Source organism: Zingiber officinale, chromosome 4A (assembly GCF_018446385.1).
Source record: "Zingiber officinale cultivar Zhangliang chromosome 4A, Zo_v1.1, whole genome shotgun sequence".
Taxonomy (NCBI): domain Eukaryota; kingdom Viridiplantae; phylum Streptophyta; class Magnoliopsida; order Zingiberales; family Zingiberaceae; genus Zingiber; species Zingiber officinale.
In genome coordinates, this window is record NC_055992.1 from 155,107,486 (window position 1) to 155,125,733 (window position 18,248).

General features: G+C 32.2%; 1 long non-coding RNA gene across 1 annotated transcript; it reads left to right on the top strand.

Moving 5' to 3' along the window:
- Window positions 1–690: 690 nt before the first annotated feature.
- LOC121971785 lies at window positions 691–12,025 on the top strand. The gene is made up of 5 exons (XR_006109240.1): window positions 691–844; window positions 10,682–10,742; window positions 10,920–11,044; window positions 11,193–11,227; window positions 11,793–12,025. It is a non-coding gene; the product is annotated as an uncharacterized LOC121971785 (long non-coding RNA).
- Window positions 12,026–18,248: the final 6,223 nt, after the last annotated feature.

An 18,248-nucleotide genomic window follows, 5' to 3' on the forward strand; every position in this document is an offset into this window, starting at 1 on the left:
AAATCATGACTAAAGTGTGTCTGAAGAACAAAAAATATCAGAGGTGGGCACATCTGGAGCAGAAGACGTAAGCGAGAGATAAAGATAACAGGGAAGGGAGCTGATAGGCTCAATGCACCTGAGGGATAAAAAGCTTGATAAAATAGTACACCAGTAAAACAAGAAGAAAGCATGAGAAATGAACTAGAGAACTTATACATTCGAAGAATGAGAAGACAAGTAGAAGACTGCACAAGGTCAACTGTTGTGAGATGGTAGTTGAGTGAATTTATACTTGGATAAAGGTTAGACCTCAACCTAGGAGGACCTAGCCTTGGTAGACTCGAGTCAAAGTTTTGAGTGACCTAAACTATGGTTGTTCGAAATATAGGTTTGGGTAATCATACCACACTATAGGGTGCGCTTTGTTATAGATTGTTATTGATAACCTTGGTTATTTATCCAATGTCATCAATAAAAATCTTATTTGGTTTAGATAATGAGTGATTTCTGAGTCGTTGATGCATGTTTGACACGTCAGCAAATGTGGGTATGCAATCTGGAATGGGAAATCCTCAAAAAAATAAGATTTTTCTTCATTTATTTTCTTTCCAAAATTATCCTCCAATATTTACTCTTTGGTACAAAATTATCCCTAAAAAATTATTAAATGATAATCAGACCTTACTTATTCCCAACTTTGCTGACTCACGAAGTCACAGTCGCGGAGGGGTCCCAACTCGTGAAACCCTAGTAGAGTTTGAAGGCATCCTCACTCTGCGAAGAACCCTAGCAGCATCCCACTCACGAAGGTGCGGTTTTCCTGACTCGCGATCGCGAAGAACCCTAGCGGCATTCTTCATAGGTATCTATTTGATTAATAGTAAGATTTTGGGATTTTGTTTATCCAGCACAGATCCGTTTCTGTCTGGGTGGTGGTCGTGGAACCTAGACCTTGAACTGTTATTTTTTTCTCATGAAAGACCATGTTTTTAAGCTGAGCATTTCTCCTTGTTTTCTTCCTTGGATATCTCTGATGAATTTCTATCTTGGCTTGTTTGTTTAGCATTGTCTTGTTTCCATTTTGCCCTTTTTGCCCTTTTGTACTTACAGCAAAGCTATTCAGTATGACAATGAATGCATTTTATGTAATTTCCTTGACTCAGTTGATTATGTAATTTTGATTTAGTTAAGTTCTGTTGTTAGTTCTTGCTAGTTTTCTTCATACTCTGAAATAATGATGTATCCATTGATGTCCATGTTATTAATTTCATATTTTCCTAATAGTATTGAGTATGATAATTTGAAAGATACATTTATTACTTGTGCTTCATTTGTCTAATCTGCATTTTTTAGCCTTTTTATTCTTATTTATCTTTATGATCAGGCTCAACTAACATTACACAGATTAGTGATGCAATTTTCTTTTATCCTTTGTACTTCCTAGTATCAATAGTTTCTCAGATTCTCCCTATTCTTTTTTTTGTGGTAGCTTCCTTGATATGCTTCTTTCTGTTTACTTGAAGAGATTATTTTGCAACTACAATTATGCATTTTATTAACACAGCATTAGCTTAACATTCATCTGGGAAATTTTTATTTTGATGCTGAGTTCACAAATACTATTTAGTAAAGTATCATTGAATGAGTACAGCCTTTTAAGATTAACCTGTGAACTATCATATAGCTATGTCTTTAAGTAGATTCATTGAGATCTAGTTTTTGTCTAATTTAGGCTTCTTAATTGTGTTCTTAGATGACTTTTACCTGCCCCGATAAAAACTATGAAATTAACCTGTGAACTATCACATGTGAGGTATGCAAAATTGAGCAAGGGTCGAATCCCGATAAAAACTGTGAAATTACCCTCCCATGTGATGGCTATCTTCGTTTCCTAATTTACTCCCTCTCAATGGTGTGGGGTAGTCATGGGGGGGGGGAGGTGCTAGGGTGACAGAGTTCATCTTTTTGCAAAATTAGATGACTTTTACCTAGATTTGTTATGACCTAATACCAAGTTTTAGTTTGGAATAGAATTCTTGTTTAAAACAGAATTGTAGGTTTTTATTCACTATTATTAGTTATTCAGTATCATCAAAATTTAAGATTTTCCATCAAGCTAATTTATTGTTTGAGCATGAAAAAGCCGAACATGCTGAAGGTCACAAAGATGAATAATATGATGATGTCAACTAAGTAATAAGGAAATCTGAGATCCTAAATTCATCAGTTTGTCCATCAAACAAGTATGTTACAACTGTTACTGAGACTAATGAAGAGATGAAGGGAATTTCCACCTACTTTAATAAACAAATGGGGTAGTGATAGAAAAATGAAGATGTATGATGAGTTAATAGAACTTCATGAATTCTCTAAGCAAGAAATTATGGATGTTGGGGAGTACATCTTCAAGGATGAACACAAGGTTGACAACTTCTTCGTAGAATTCTCTAAGCATTTAGGAGAAATTATGTGGGGAAGAAGGTCTCCGAAATTCATCCAAAATGAATTAGATATTTGAATTAGGTTGTTGGTACTTTTATTTTAATATATTTTTGGATAATCATGATATTATTTTGAACAAAACTTATTGAATGAATATCATTTTCGATTGAACTTGGATGATATATTATTTTATGTTTATCAAAATTGCTGGTTGAATTAGTTCAAAAATAAAATTTTTATTAAGTTTTGGTGATAGTCTGTCATTTTTTTTTTATTGCCAGTTAAACCGGACATTGAAATAAATGATTGCAACTCCTGTGGCCTGTAAATTGATTGTGTTGAATGATCAATCCATCCCCTTTTAAAACTGGACATATTCATACTGTTAGAATAATTTTGCACACGATGGGGAGCCTTCCCATTTGATGTAACTATTTGCACACTGGATTTGTACAAAATTTGTGCATTTGACGCTTCCCTCTCTGCATTTGTACTAATAATTTCAATCCATCCCATTTGCACACTGCATTTGTGCCTTTTGAGCAGCCTGTCTAAGCATCTGATCACCAACTATATTCCTTATCACTCTCAAAAATGTCCTCTTTTGACTTCATTATTCTAGAAAATACATTGCAAGTTTAAGTATGTTTTTCATAACTAATCAAATTGTATGAATCTGGTTCCAGCATGTAATTTATTACAACTTAACAAAAGATCATCTAAAAAGGTAGTCGAACAAAGATTTGAAGTATAAGAGGAAGTTCTGAAAGTGACACATAAAGGTAGTTTTAGTTGACATATTCCATTATCTATACAACAGGGATGTCATCCAATTCCATAGGTATGAAGTAATCAATTTCCAATGTTTGTTTGTTTATTTGTTTCATTTTAATATCCAAAGAGTTAGGTTGCAATTGTATGAATCTCAATTAACACTGAGCTATCACCCCACGAGTAGGAAAAAGAACAAAAAATACACTACAAAAAAACAATAATTTAGGGGCGAAAGATTGGGACGAAAAATTTTCGTCCCAAAATCGCAACAATTTTGGCAACAAAAACAAAATTTGATCCGAATTAGAAACGAAATCTGCAACAAAATAATTTCGTCACAAATTCCCAACGAACATTATTTTCGTTGCAAAATTCATCCCAGATTCTGGGACGAATCCAGGATTTGTTCCATAATCAAAACTTTTTTAAGAAAAAAATTAAAAAAATGGGCCAAAATCTGGGATGAATCCAAGATTAGTCCCAGATTTTGGGACGAATCCAGGATTCGTCCCAGATTTAAGAAAAATAAAAAATAAAAAGACAAATCATTTGGAAGGCCTAAATATGGACCTAACGAACTCAGAATTTTATGAAATAAGTTTCTATGGATTTTTAATTTTCTCATGATCTTAAAAATATCCTCATCCATAATTTTAACCTCATATATTTAGTATGGTAATTTTTTAACCCGAATTTGACCTAATTCATAATAAAAAATTCACCGCATTTAATATAGTATGTTAAAATTATGAATGAAGATATTTTTAAGATTACAAAAAAATTAGAAATCTATAGAAACTTGTTTCATAAAATTCCGAGAATGCTAGGTCCATATTTAGGCCTTCCAAATAAATTTACTTTTAATTTCTATTTTTCTTAAATTTGGGACGAATCCTGGATTCGTCCCAAAATCTGGGACGAATCTTGGATTCGTCCCAAAATTTGGGACGAATTTCTGGATTCGTCCTAGATTTTGGGACGAATTCAGAATTCGTCCCAAATTTAAGAAAAATAAAAATTGAAAAAATCATTCGGAAGGATAAAATATGGACCTAACGATCTCGGAATTTCATGAAACAAGTTTCTATGGATTCATAATTTTCTCATGATCATAAAAATATCCTAAATCTGAATTTTAACCTAATAAATTAAGTGTGGTGATTTTTTAATATGAATATGACCTAATTCGTAATAAAAAATTTACCGCACTCAATGTAATATGTTAAAATTAAAGATGAAGATATTTTTTAGATTATAAGAAAATTAGAAATCCATAGAAACTTATTTCATAAAATTCCGAGATCGTTAGGTCCATATTTAGTGAAACATAGACAGTTTAGTATTAAAAAAATAAAAAATAAAAGGAAAATCATTCGGAAGACTAAATATGTACTTAACGATCTCAGAATTTTATGAAATAAGTTTTTATGGGTTTCTAATCTTCTCAAGATCTTAAAAATATCTTCATTCATAATTTTAACCTCATATATTTAGTGTGGTGATTTTTTAAACCGAATTTAACATAAATCGTAATAAAAAATTAACTGTGCTTAATAATATGTTAAAATTACGGATGAAGATATTTTTAAGATGATGAGAAAATTAGGAACCCGAAGAAACTTGTTTCATGAAATTCCGAGATCGTTAGATCCATATTTAGGCCTTCCGAATGATTTTTCTTTTAATTTTTATTTTTCTTAAATTTGGGACGAATCCTGGATTCGTCCAAAATTTTGGGACGAATTTCTGGATTCGTCCCAGATTTTGGAACGATTTCTGGATTCGTCCCAGATTTTGGGACGAATCCAGGATTCGTCCCAAATTTAAGAAAAATAAAAATTAAAAGAAAAATCATTTGGAAGACCTAAATATGGACCTAACGATCTCAGAATTTCATGAAACAAGTTTTTATGGATTCCTAATTTTCTCATGATCATAAAAATATCCTAAATCAGAATTTTAACCTAATTAATTAAGTGGTGATTTTTTAACATGAATATGACCTAATTCATAATTAAAAATTCACCGCACTAAAAACAATATGTTAAAATTATGGATGAAGATATTTTTAAGATCATGAGAAAATTAGGAATTCAAAGAAACTTGTTTCATAAAATTCCGAGATCGTTAGGTTCATATTTAGGCCTTTCGAATGATTTTTATTTTAATTTGTATTTTTCTTTAATTTGGGACGAATCCTGGATTCGTCCCAAAATTTGGGACGAATTTCTGGATTCGTCCCAGATTTTGGGACGAATTTCTGGATTCGTCCCAGATTTAGGGACGAATCCAGGATTCGTCCCAAATTTAAGAAAATTAAAATTTAAAAGAAAAATCATTCGGAAGACCTAAATATGGACCTAACGATCTCGGAATTTCATGAAACAAGTTTCTATGGATTCCTAATTTTCTCATGATCATAAAAATATCCTAAATCTGAATTTTAACCTAATAAATTAAGTGTGGTGATTTTTTAACATAAATATAACCTAATTCGTAATAAAAAATTCACCGCACTCAATACAATATGTTAAAATTATGGATGAAGATATTTTTATGATCATGAGAAAATTAGGAATCCATAGAAACTTGTTTCATCAAATTCTGAGATCGTTAGGTCCATATTTAGGTCTTTCGAATGATTTTTCTTTTAATTTTTATTTTTCTTAAGTTTGGGACGAATTTCTGGATTCGTCCCAGATTTTGGGACGAATCTAGGATTCGTCCCAAATTTAAGAAAAATAAAAATTAAAAGAAAAATCATTTGGAAAGCCTAAATATGGACCTAACGATCTCGGAATTTCATGAAACATGTTTCTACGGATTTCTAATTTTCTCATGATCACAAAAATATCCTAAATCTGAATTTTAACCTAATAAATTAAGTGTGGTAATTTTTTTAACATGAATATGACCTAATTCGTAATTAAAAATAAACCGCACTCAATACAATATGTTAAAATTATGGATGAAGATATTTTTAAAATCATGAGAAAATTAGGAACCCAAAGAAACTTGTTTCATAAAATTCCGAGATCGTTAGCTCTATATTTAGTGAAACATAGATAGTTTAGTATTAATTAAGTATGTTAGCGTTTAACGCATGTTTGAATATGTGTTTAAAACTTAAAATATTGATCCACAGATGTCAGAATTTCTTGAAACAAAAGTCTATAAGTTTCTAATTTTCCCTTAATCATAAATATATCCTCATCCTTAATTTTAAAAAAATATATTGAGTTTCGTGTGATTTTTACCTGAAATAGGTCAAATTCGGGTTAAAAAATCACCACGCTAAATATATGAGATTAAAATTATGGATGACGATATTTTTAAGATCATGTGAAAATTAGGAACCCGAAGAAACTTGTTTCATGAAATTTCGAGATCGTTAGGTCCATATTTAGTGAAACATAGACAGTTTAGTATTAAAAAAATAAAAAATAAAAGGAAAATCATTCGGAAGACCCAAATATGTACTTAACGATCTCAGAATTTTATGAAATAAGTTTTTCTGGGTTTCTAATTTTCTCAAGATCTTAAAAATATCTTCATTCATAATTTTAACCTCATATATTTAGTGTGGTGATTTTTTAAACCTAATTTAACATAAATCGTAATAAAAAATTAACTGCGCTTAATAATATGTTAAAATTACGGATGAAGATATTTTTAAGATGATGAGAAAATTAGGAACCCGAAGAAACTTGTTTCATGAAATTCCGAGATCGTTAGGTCCATATTTAGGCCTTCCGAATGATTTTTCTTTTAATTTTTATTTTTCTTAAATTTGGGACGAATCCTGGATTCATCCCAAATTTTGGGACGAATTTCTGGATTCGTCCCAGATTTTGGGACGAATTTCTGGATTCGTCCCAGATTTTGGGACGAATCCAGGATTCGTCCCAAATTTAAGAAAAATAAAAATTAAAAGAAAAATCATTCGGAAGGCCTAAATATGGACCTAACGATCTCAGAATTTCATGAAACAAGTTTCTATGGATTCCTAATTTTCTCATGATCATAAAAATATCCTAAATCTGAATTTTAACCTAATAAATTAAGTGTGGTGATTTTTTAACATGAATATGACCTAATTCGTAATAAAAAATTCACCGCACTCAATACAATATGTTAAAATTATGGATGAAGATAGTTTAAGATCATGAGAAAATTAGGAACCCAAAGAAACTTGTTTCATAAAATTCCGAGATCGTTAGGTCCATATTTAGTGAAACATAGATAGTTTAGTATTAATATAATATGTTAGCGTTTAACGCATGTTTGAATATGTGTTTAAAACTTAAAAGACATTCCGAGATCGTTAGGTTCATGAAATTCCGCGCGTGGCCGCGCGTGGCTGGCGGAAGTTGGCCGCGAGTCGCCGCTGCTAGCACTGATGTTGCAAGATTTGGAATGGTGGAGTACTGATCTGTGAAATTTAGGGCTTCATTCTTGTTTGTTAACAAAGAAAAGCACTGCAACCCTTGATCACTTAGATGTCAATGACCAATGATCTGTGAAATAGGGTTTAGGGCTATTTTTTGGATAAAGATTTGTAGTTCTTCTTGTATATAGATGTGCAGTTTCGGGGTGTGGAAGTAATAAAATCTCAATTACACTAGGGCAAAATTTTGATACTAGGGTTTCGAATCCTAAATGTATGGGGAGCTCCAATATACCATAGGTATAAATTTACCTTTGATTTTCTGTGTACTGATCCTCTTTATCATTACAAATACTTGTAGGATAGTTTTTAGATTGGAATTAATTAATGGAGGGACAAATTACAATAGAGTGAAACCTACGAATTAGGTCATATTCATGTTAAAAAATCACCACACTTAATTTATTAGGTTAAAATTCAGATTTAGGATATTTTTATGATTATGAGAAAATTAGGAATCCATATAAACTTGTTTCATGAAATTCCGAGATCGTTAGGTCCATATTTAGGCCTTCCGAATGATTTTTCTTTTAATTTTTATTTTTCTTAAATTTGTAATAAAAAATTCACCGCACTCAATACAATATGTTAAAATTATGGATGAAGATATTTTTAAGATCATGAGAAAATTAGGAATCCAAAGAAACTTGTTTCATAAAATTCCGAGATCGTTAGGTCCATATTTAGTGAAACATAGATAGTTTAGTGTTAATATAATATTTTAGCGTTTAACGCATGTTTGAATATGTGTTTAAAACTTAAAATATTGATCTACAGATTTCAGAATTTCATGAAATAAGAGTGTATAAGTTTCTAATTTTCCCTTAATCATAAATATATCCTCATCCTTAATTTTAAAATAATAGATTGAGTTTCGTGTGATTTTTACCTGAAATAGGTCAAATTCGGATTAAAAAATTACCACGCTAAATATATGAGATTAAAATTATGGATGACGATATTTTTAAGATCATGAGAAAATTAGGAACCCGAAGAAACTTGTTTAATGAAATTCCGAGATCGTTAGGTCCATATTTAGGCCTTCCGAATGATTTTTCTTTTAATTTTTACTTTTCTTAAATTTGGGACGAATCTTGGATTCGTCCCAGATTTTGGGACGAATTTCTGGATTCGTCCCAGATTTTGGGACGAATCCAGGATTCGTCCCAAATTTAAGAAAAATAAAAATTAAAAGAAAAATCATTCGGAAGGCCTAATTATGGACCTAACGATCTCAGAATTTCATGAAACAAGTTTCTATGGATTCTTAATTTTCTCATGATCATAAAAATATCCTAAATCTGAATTTTAACCTAATTAATTAAGTGTGATGATTTTTTAACATGAATATGACCTAATTCATAATAAAAAATTCACCGCACTCAATACAATATGTTAAAATTATGGATGAAGATATTTTTAAGATCATGAGAAAATTAGGAACCCAAAGAAACTTGTTTCATAAAATTCCGAGATCGTTAGGTCCATATTTAGGTCTTCCGAATGATGTTTCTTTTAATTTTTATTTTTCTTAAATTTGGGACGAATCCTGGATTCGTCCCAGATTTTGGGACGAATTTCTAGATTCGTCCCAGATTTAGGGACGAATCCAGGATTCGTCCCAAATTTAAGAAAAATAAAAATTAAAAGAAAAATCATTCGGAAGGCCTAAATATGGACCTAACGATCTCGGAATTCCATGAAACAAGTTTCTATGAGTTCCTAATTTTGTACCGATCATATAAATATCCTAATCCTGAATTTTAACTTTATATTTTGAGTGTGGTGATTTTTTTAACTTGAATATGACCTAATCCAAGGTAAAAAATCACCAAAGTCATTATATTATATTAAAATTAAAAAAGAAAATATTTTTAAGATCACAAGAAAATTAGAAACCCATAAAAACTTGTTTCACGAAAATACGACATCTCTAAGTCCATATTTAATGTCTCCGAATCATTTTTCTATTTTTTTTAAAATTTTTTTATATTTTGGGATGAAATCTGGAATTCGTCCCAGATTTGGGGACGAATTCCTAGATTCGTCCCAAAAACTGCCCTAAATCTCCTCCCACCCATCTGCCCCTTCACTCATCCCTTCACTGCAACTCTTGCGGCGACTGATTCCTTCCCGATCGGCTGCGGCACAGGTAACCCTCTCCCTTCTCCCCTCTTCCCTCTCCCTTCTCCCACAACTGCCCACTTCTTCTCGCGAGGCCGCGGCTGGCCGCGTGTGGCCGCGGCTGGCCGCGCGTGGCCGCGGGTGGCCGCGCCTGGCAGCGCGTGGCCGCGAATCGCCGCTGCTAGCACTGATGTCGCAAGATTTGGAATGGTGGAGTACTGATCTGTGAAATTTAGGGCTTCATTCTTGTTTGTTAACAAAGAAAAGCACTGCAACCCTTGATCACTTAGATGTCAATGACCAATGATCTGTGAAATAGGGTTTAGGGCTGTTTTTTGGATAAAGATTTGTAGTTCTTGTATATAGATGTGCAGTTTAGGGGTGTGGAAGTAATAAAATCTCAACTACACTAGGGCAAAATTTTGATACTAGGATTTCGAATCCTAAATGTATGGGGAGCTCCAATATACCATAGGTATAAATTTACCTTTGATTTTCTGTGTACTGATCCTCTTTATCATTACAAATACTTGTAGGATAGTTTTTAGATTGGAATTAATTAATGGAGGGACAAATTACAATAGAGTTGACATATTTTTTTTTTCTTTGATGCAAAATTTAAAGGGTGCTCATCATTATTATTACTGTTAAAAAAATTTTCTTTTAAAGAAAATAACAGAAGCGACCCTATTCTATTTTTTATCTCAAAAACATCCTTATCAAAATATTTTATTTTTCATCTAAAAAAATGTCAATTCTGATCCACAATTGCTCTAATATAGAGAGTAATTTTGTTTTTTTTCCAAATTTTGTTCCATTAAAATATTATTATTTCAATTTAATTATAATTGCTTCAACTTTATTAAAATTGTTAGATTAATACTATAATAATTGATAATGTTGTTTGTGCAGGTCTCAATTTGGCGTGATCTCAGTGTAGTTGAAGACAACTGTATTTGTTCACCTCTTTTCGGTATTCCTAAGTTCATTAATATGCATTTAATGATCTGTATATAAAGTTAGCTTTAAATAGTTATTTTATAGTTGATTAATTGCGTTTCTTCTTTTTGATAAACTGTTCTTTGTTGTTTCGTCTTCAATGATAAGATTTATCTCTTTTAATAATGTTTAACTAAATAGCTGAATTCAGTTAAAATGCAGAATGAGCGAAGTTGGATGTATAACAAGAATTCAGGTATAATGCAGAATGAGGAAGAGGAGGCGGAGGAGGAGGATGATGATAATCACAATGATGACTTTGATTTTTGATGATGGGTAAGTTTTGTTAGCTTATTTAAAAATTTTTTCCATAATTATGTATGATGATTATTTGTCTCATGTTTACTGTTTTACACATTAATCAATGGCTTGTTAACTTTTCTAATTTTTATTTTAATTAATATTGTCAATTTATTTTTAATAGGGTTGGTAAGGCGAACTAAAGGTCCGAGAAAAAAAGTAAGTATTAAGTAACATGTTAAACTTTTAATTTTATTTATTTATTTATTTTTTAATTGCTTTTAATTTATTGAAATTTGTTACTATTGTATTATTAGTTCAAATTGCAAATTATGATTAGAGTTTACCTAGCAACCAAGTAACCATGATTACTAAAACACTTGTATCACGAAAAAATTAAGTTTAATTAGTTTGTGTTTTCTTCATTTGAGTTATTTTCATATGTTAGGAAATTTTAAGAATATCTTTCATGTTCTCCATGTGTCATGGACATAGAATATTTGTAGCTATTGATTGATATGGTGAAATAGGTATTATTATAACAATTTGATGTGCCATTTATATTAGGTTGTATCATATTTACGATACTTTTACTTAGCTTCAAGATACTTCTTATAATTTTATGACATGGATGGTTCATATCGTTGGTAAATAGGGCATTTATTTGAATGTTTTTCACAGTTATGTCTTGTTTCCAATCTTTCTTGTTGCATGGGCATATCGTATCATATTTATAATCTTTCTTTTTACACATGATCTGGTTTATTTGTTTGTTGTTATGTAGGCAAAGGAGATTTGAGGGGGTGCAAAGCTTTTGTGGCAGACGAAGATGACTTGATGTATTCTTAGTTTATTTACCTCCTTGGATGGATGATGGATTTATATAACATTTGATTGTTGAACTTTATAATATTTTCTAGAAGCTTGAACAAGATAGATCTTGTAAAATTTGTTGAGATCTTTATGTTTGTTGAATTATGAGTTGATTGAGTTCAATTATTACTCCTGTATGTGAAATTAGGACGTGTTGAATGTATATAATATGTTATTTGAATTTGGTGTTTATGTATTTATGGATTGAATTATAGAAAGAAATTTAATTTGGAAAAAAAATTTAATATTAGGGACGAATTTGGCGACGAAAACGATTTGTTCCCATTCTATCATAATCCTCAATAATTTTGCGACAAATTTATTTTCGTCCCAGAATCTGGGACGAATATGTGGATTCGTCCCAGAATTTGGGACGAATTCTGGGATGAATCCACAAAATTTGTCCCAGATTTTGGGACTAATTTTGGGACGAATCCACAAAATTCGTCCCAGATTCTGGGACGAATTTTGGGACGAAAATTTATTTATTAATTAAATTAGTATTTTTGTTCTCAAATTCGTCGCAAATGCTTATGAAAATTATCAACGAATTTGGCTACGAATATTGAAGTCATTGCCAAATTTTGTTGCAAAATACGTTGCCCATTTTGCAACAAATTTATTATTTGTTGCAAAATTAGGGACAAATTTGGCAAAAAAAAAAATTTGTCACCGAATTAGTCCCCAAATTCGTTGTAATATTAGGGACAAACTTAGCAAAAAAAAATAATTTGACACCGAATTCGTACCCAAATTTGTTACAAAAATAGGGACAAATTTGGCAACAAAAAATTATTTCCTCCGAACTGAATTCATCCCCAAATTCGTTGCTAAGTTTGCAACAAAAAATTATTCGTTCCTTTTTTGCGACGAATTTGGGGACGAAAATTTTATTCGTCGCCAATTTTGTCCCCAAATTCGTTGCCAAATTTGCAACAAACCATAATTCGTTCCAAAAGTTGGCATCAAAGATTTTGGGACGAAAATATTTACGTCCCTGATTTCGTCCCAAAAAATTTTGCAACGAATTTTTTTTAAAATTCGTCCCAAAATGTCTTATTTTTTATAGTGATATGTAAAAAGAGAGTTGAACTGTTGCCTCTAGTGAAAAAAGGTATTTGATTGTATGACATTCGATCAAGTTCTATTATGCAATTTTAAAATGTATAAATCAATTATATTTATTTATTAAATATATCATCAACCTATTAATAATATTAATATAATATTAATTTAATTTAATTTGTTTAAAAAAATAATCAAATATCAAATTGATTTAGTTATAAAAATATTTAGGTTGAACCAGAATAATACAGTGAATGTTAAACTATGTTATATATTAAAATCTTCAAATAAATAAATTTTTATTACATTGCCTAGGATTGAACCAAACTACATTAAGTTATATTTTATTTCTTGTAATCTTGATTATGTGATTAACTACTTCTAATTCTTCAATTAGTTTGTATAATTGTTGAGGATTTTTTTTGAATGATTTTTTTCTTTATTGATTTCTTCTTCTTCTTCGATGATTTCTTCTCTGTTTGTTGTAATTATATCGAATACAGATTTTAAAGATTTTGATTTATTTTCTAAATTTCTTTTTATTTCTTCTTCCCATACAGAAGATATTTTCAAATAAGAATTGTGTATGTACTCAAAATAGGAGTTATATATATATATATATATATATATATATATATATATATATATATATATATAATAGGATATATATATATATATATATATAATAGGATATGGAGTTGACTGATAGGATGAATCGAGCGATCAAAAAGGGATTTGGGAGATTGGAAATAGACATTGAGTGTCTAGAATAGATCTAAGTTGATTAGGATTTCAGGATTACTGAAAAGCATTCTGGGTGAATGGAACCCTACCACATTAGCAATCCCGTGGCAACAAGACACTTCATGGAGAAGGCTTATAAAAAGACCAAAGTCTCAAAGGAGAAAATTTAGGTTAAATTATGATCAGAAAATTAGAAAGTAAATTTACGGGGAAAAAGATGTAGGGGGAGCCTACTTATTTGATTTTGTATTTGATTATGCATTAATCTTTATTTTCTTACTGTTGTACCCTAACTTAAATAATTTTTGCTAAACATAAGAGAGGAGAGATTGTGAGATTATTGGTACCCTAGTTAGTTTGAAAGGGAGATTACTTTGAGGGTGGGTTTGGTTAGGAGTAATCGTTGATATCTTTGATTATCGAACCAAGGTTATATTATTTATCCCTATTTGATTTAGGTAATAAATGATTCTAGAGTTTCCATCACACCTATCATATCAACAAGCGTCATTGAAACTGGAGATGCGATTACTGCTAAAATGGGTGGTTTTTGATGATTATGGAGTTAACAGCAAATTGTTCCCAAAATTATCCTCGCTTCTTTCTGTGCACCATGCCGCTTGAGATGGGTTGAGTTTGATGCGATTCATGGCAGCATGGCCGGCGACAGCCGCTTCAGCAGGGTAGTACCGGTGGCTCCGCCGGTGCTAGAGAGAAGCTTCATTTCCGATCCCGACGACCTCTACTCCTACAACGGGATTTTGACCAGTATTGAGACCATGCTTCACCAAACCACATCATCAGACGTTGTCCTTGAATCCTTCACAATCGGAAAGAAACACATCGATAAATTGGAGTTTGCGACGGGAGGCCCCACCACTGCCTCATTCCACTGCTCCAGTGTGGTGGTTGCCTATGCCTACGCATGGCTTTGCCATGTCAAAACACACGTCCAAAAAATGACAAGGACAAACATCCTTCTTGGGATTCTTCGCTGACTGCAGGGGAAGGTTGAAATCACCGATTATGACAGAATACTTTGGCAACTATCTCAGCGGTTGCTTCGTGGAGTTAGAGATTGGTGACCTCACATACAAAGATGAGGTGGTGACAACCACGAGGGCAATTGGAGAAGCCATCAAGGTGTTCAAAGAAGGACCTTTTAAGGCATTAACATAGGAGTTGCCAAAGAGGTACAAGGCCCCGACAACCGAACCACCGCTGAGTGTCGCCGGGTCATCGAAGTTTAAGGTGTGCGACATGAATTTTGGGTGGGGGAGATAGAGCGAGGTGGAGATAACACCGATCGCTAAGACCAACGCCATGGTGGTGGCAGAGAGCAAGGAAGAGGAGGGCGACATGGAGATCAGGTTGGTGAAGCTGCAGGCAAAAATGGAGGCTTTCTCACCCCTAAATTATATTATCCTATTAAAATAATTAAACCAATAATAAAATAGTAAATGTTAAATTAGGTTATAATATTATCTAAAATTGAACCAAACAATATTAAATTATGTTGTATTCCTCATAACCTTGGTTATACGATTATTTGATAATTGCATAACCAACGTTATACAGAATAGCTTGAACCAAACGTATCCTGAATGGTTTGATCATGATTTTGATATTTGAGGAAAGGATTTAAGTTAGGCCTTTGTATAGTGATCTAGTGTGTGTGTCTAAGTGTGTAGGAATTTAAAAATATATAAGAATACTTGATGACTCAGGATCCATGGAAGAATGGAGAAGGATGGTATGAGACACTTAAGAGATCAAAGGACGAGGAGTATGAGAGGCAAGTACACCTAGAGTAGAAGACACAAGTGAGTGAGAAGGATGATATGAGAAGGGAGACAATGAGTTCAATGCATCCGAGGCATGAGAAGCTTGGAGAAAGAGTACACCAATGGAGAGAAAAAGAAGCAAGGAGAGTGTGTAGGATCAAGAAGCGCGCTAGAGGAGGGTGAATAATGTGTATCACTTTTTCATGTTTTTTTGAAAGTACACAAAGTATAGTAAAAGTAACACAAAACAAAAGAAACACTTTATTTTTTTTTTCTTAATTCACAGCTCGACGACTGTTAATCCAAGATCTATGATCATTGATTATTGCTTCTAATGGACAATCCACTAAAAATTCATCTTTTAGAGCGGTAACACATTTACCGTCCTTAGAGAATAAAGTACGAGAAGACGAACAAAGTAAGAACACAAATTATACCAACAATTTAATGTATGTACTTGTGCACAGTTGTCGAAGAACGTCTTGGAATAGCGTTGGCCTTTTTGGAGCGAGACACAAGTTCGATCACTTGAGAATTGTTGTTCTGAGCCTCAGCACGAGACCTTCTTTTATAGGTCTCAATTGGTCCACCAATCCGCCTAATCGATATATACCAATTGACGTAGACATTGGATCAAGATTTGGTCCTCATCCTTGATAGGTCCCTCTACCCCATCAGTAGGTCAACCCTTATCGCTTTGCCACATCAGCCATCCAATCATTATCCTGCCCCATGTTAGCAATTCGAGACCTTATCGGTCCACGTCGGAGGCCACGTTAGTGTTAAGAATACAATCAAAGTCTCACATTAATCTAATTGAATCTTATTAGATTATTAAATTAATCTAATTAGATCTTAAACTTATTAGATTAATGGTTAATCTAATATTTATTTAGGTTTTTCACATAAACCCAAATCAAATAAAGCCCACAATATTAGATAATGTCTTAGTAGATAAGATTTGACCACATTATTATATAAAGTCTTATTAGATAAGACTTGACCATATTATATTCGAGTCTTATTAGATAAGACTTGCTACTTTTTATTAGTCTTATTAGATAAGACTTGGTGGTTATAAACATGTCTTATCTGATAAGATAACTCTAAAAGTTTATATATAATAAAACATAGGATGAAAACCAATACGATAGATGTCATGGAAGAAAAATATGTTAAGATTTTTGGTAATAAAATTCTATTACGATTTTATATAACATAATTCTGTTACAGTTTTTCATAACAAAATTTTGTTGCAATTTTTCATAATAAAATTTTATTATGATTTTACCGGGTCTGAGATTTATGCACTATTTATAGGAATCATTGTAAACCTATTATACAACAACAATCACAAGAATCATGGAATATGATTTTCTTGTGTAAAGATAATTCTAATAAAACTTCGGTCATTTTGTAGAGTAGGCATGCTGTCGAACCACGATCACTTTTGTTCTTCCTCTTCTTCTTCTCCTTCTTCATGTTTGCTCTCCTTTTGTGCATCTTTGTCTTGTTGCTCCGCGCGATCTCTTTCTCTCTTTCTCTTCTTCCGCATTAGAAGTTGAAAGGTGTCCCCCCCTCTTTACACAATAATTGGTATCAGAGCTACATATTTTAGCAAATTTCTTCGACATGTCGAGGATGACTTATGTGAAGTTTGATATAGTGAAGTTTGATGGAACTGAGAACTTTAGATTATGGCAAAAAAAGGTCAAGGACTTGTTGGTGTAACAAGGCATGGTGAAGGCGCTAGGAAAAAGGAAACCGGAAAGCATGGAGATATTAGATTGGAAAGAACTTCAGGTGAAGCCAGTGGCAATAATCAGGCTTTGTCTTACGGATGATGAGATGTACCATGTCAAAGACGAGGAGTCACCGGTGGTAGTTTGGCAAAAGCTCGAAAGATTGTACATGTCAAAGTCATTGACAAACAAGTTGTATCTCAAGCATAAATTATTCAGGATGAAGATGACAGACGGAACCAATCTGAGCCAGCACATCAACGTATTCTACCAGATTGTGAGTTATTCGAAGCGGGTTGATGTGAAGATCGAAGATGAAGATAAGGCACTGATGTTGTTGAATTCTCTACCTTCATTTTCTACGTACGAGAATTTGGTTTCTACTTTGATGTGGGATAAGGAAATTCTCAAATTAGAGGAGATCATAGGTGTGCTGCTAGATTTTCACCAAAGGAAGAAAACAAGCGATGAAGTTTCTCAAGGAGAAGGACTTGTGATAAATAGCAACCAAGAGCTTGGTAGGAGCAAATCTTAGCATGGATTTGGTAACAACAATAAGGCTTGTTCTAAGTTAAGAAGAAAGAAAGTGATCATGTGCTATAAATATGGAGGCAAATGTCATATCAAGAGAAATTGCCAGAGATAAAGAAACATATTGTAGAGAACAAAGGTAGTTCGGTAAAGTCTGCAAAAATAGTTAAAGAGGAAAATTCAGAGAGCAGTGATGGAGATATGCTATCAGTTATGTTGAGTTCGGAGCAACTGACGAATGCATGAATTTTAGACTCTGCATCACTATAAGAAAAAAGATCTATTATGACATTTTATTAATGACACTTATAAAAAAATATCATTATAAATACTTTATAATGATACTCTTTACAATTGATTATTATTTTATAAAAATGATCATATTAGACCTCTACTAACATATTTTATAAATGTTATTATATTATAAATAAATTAACCTACACTTTCGCTTCCCAGACGATCATTTCCTTTGTCTCCCACCTCTTCATCTTTCCTTTCCTT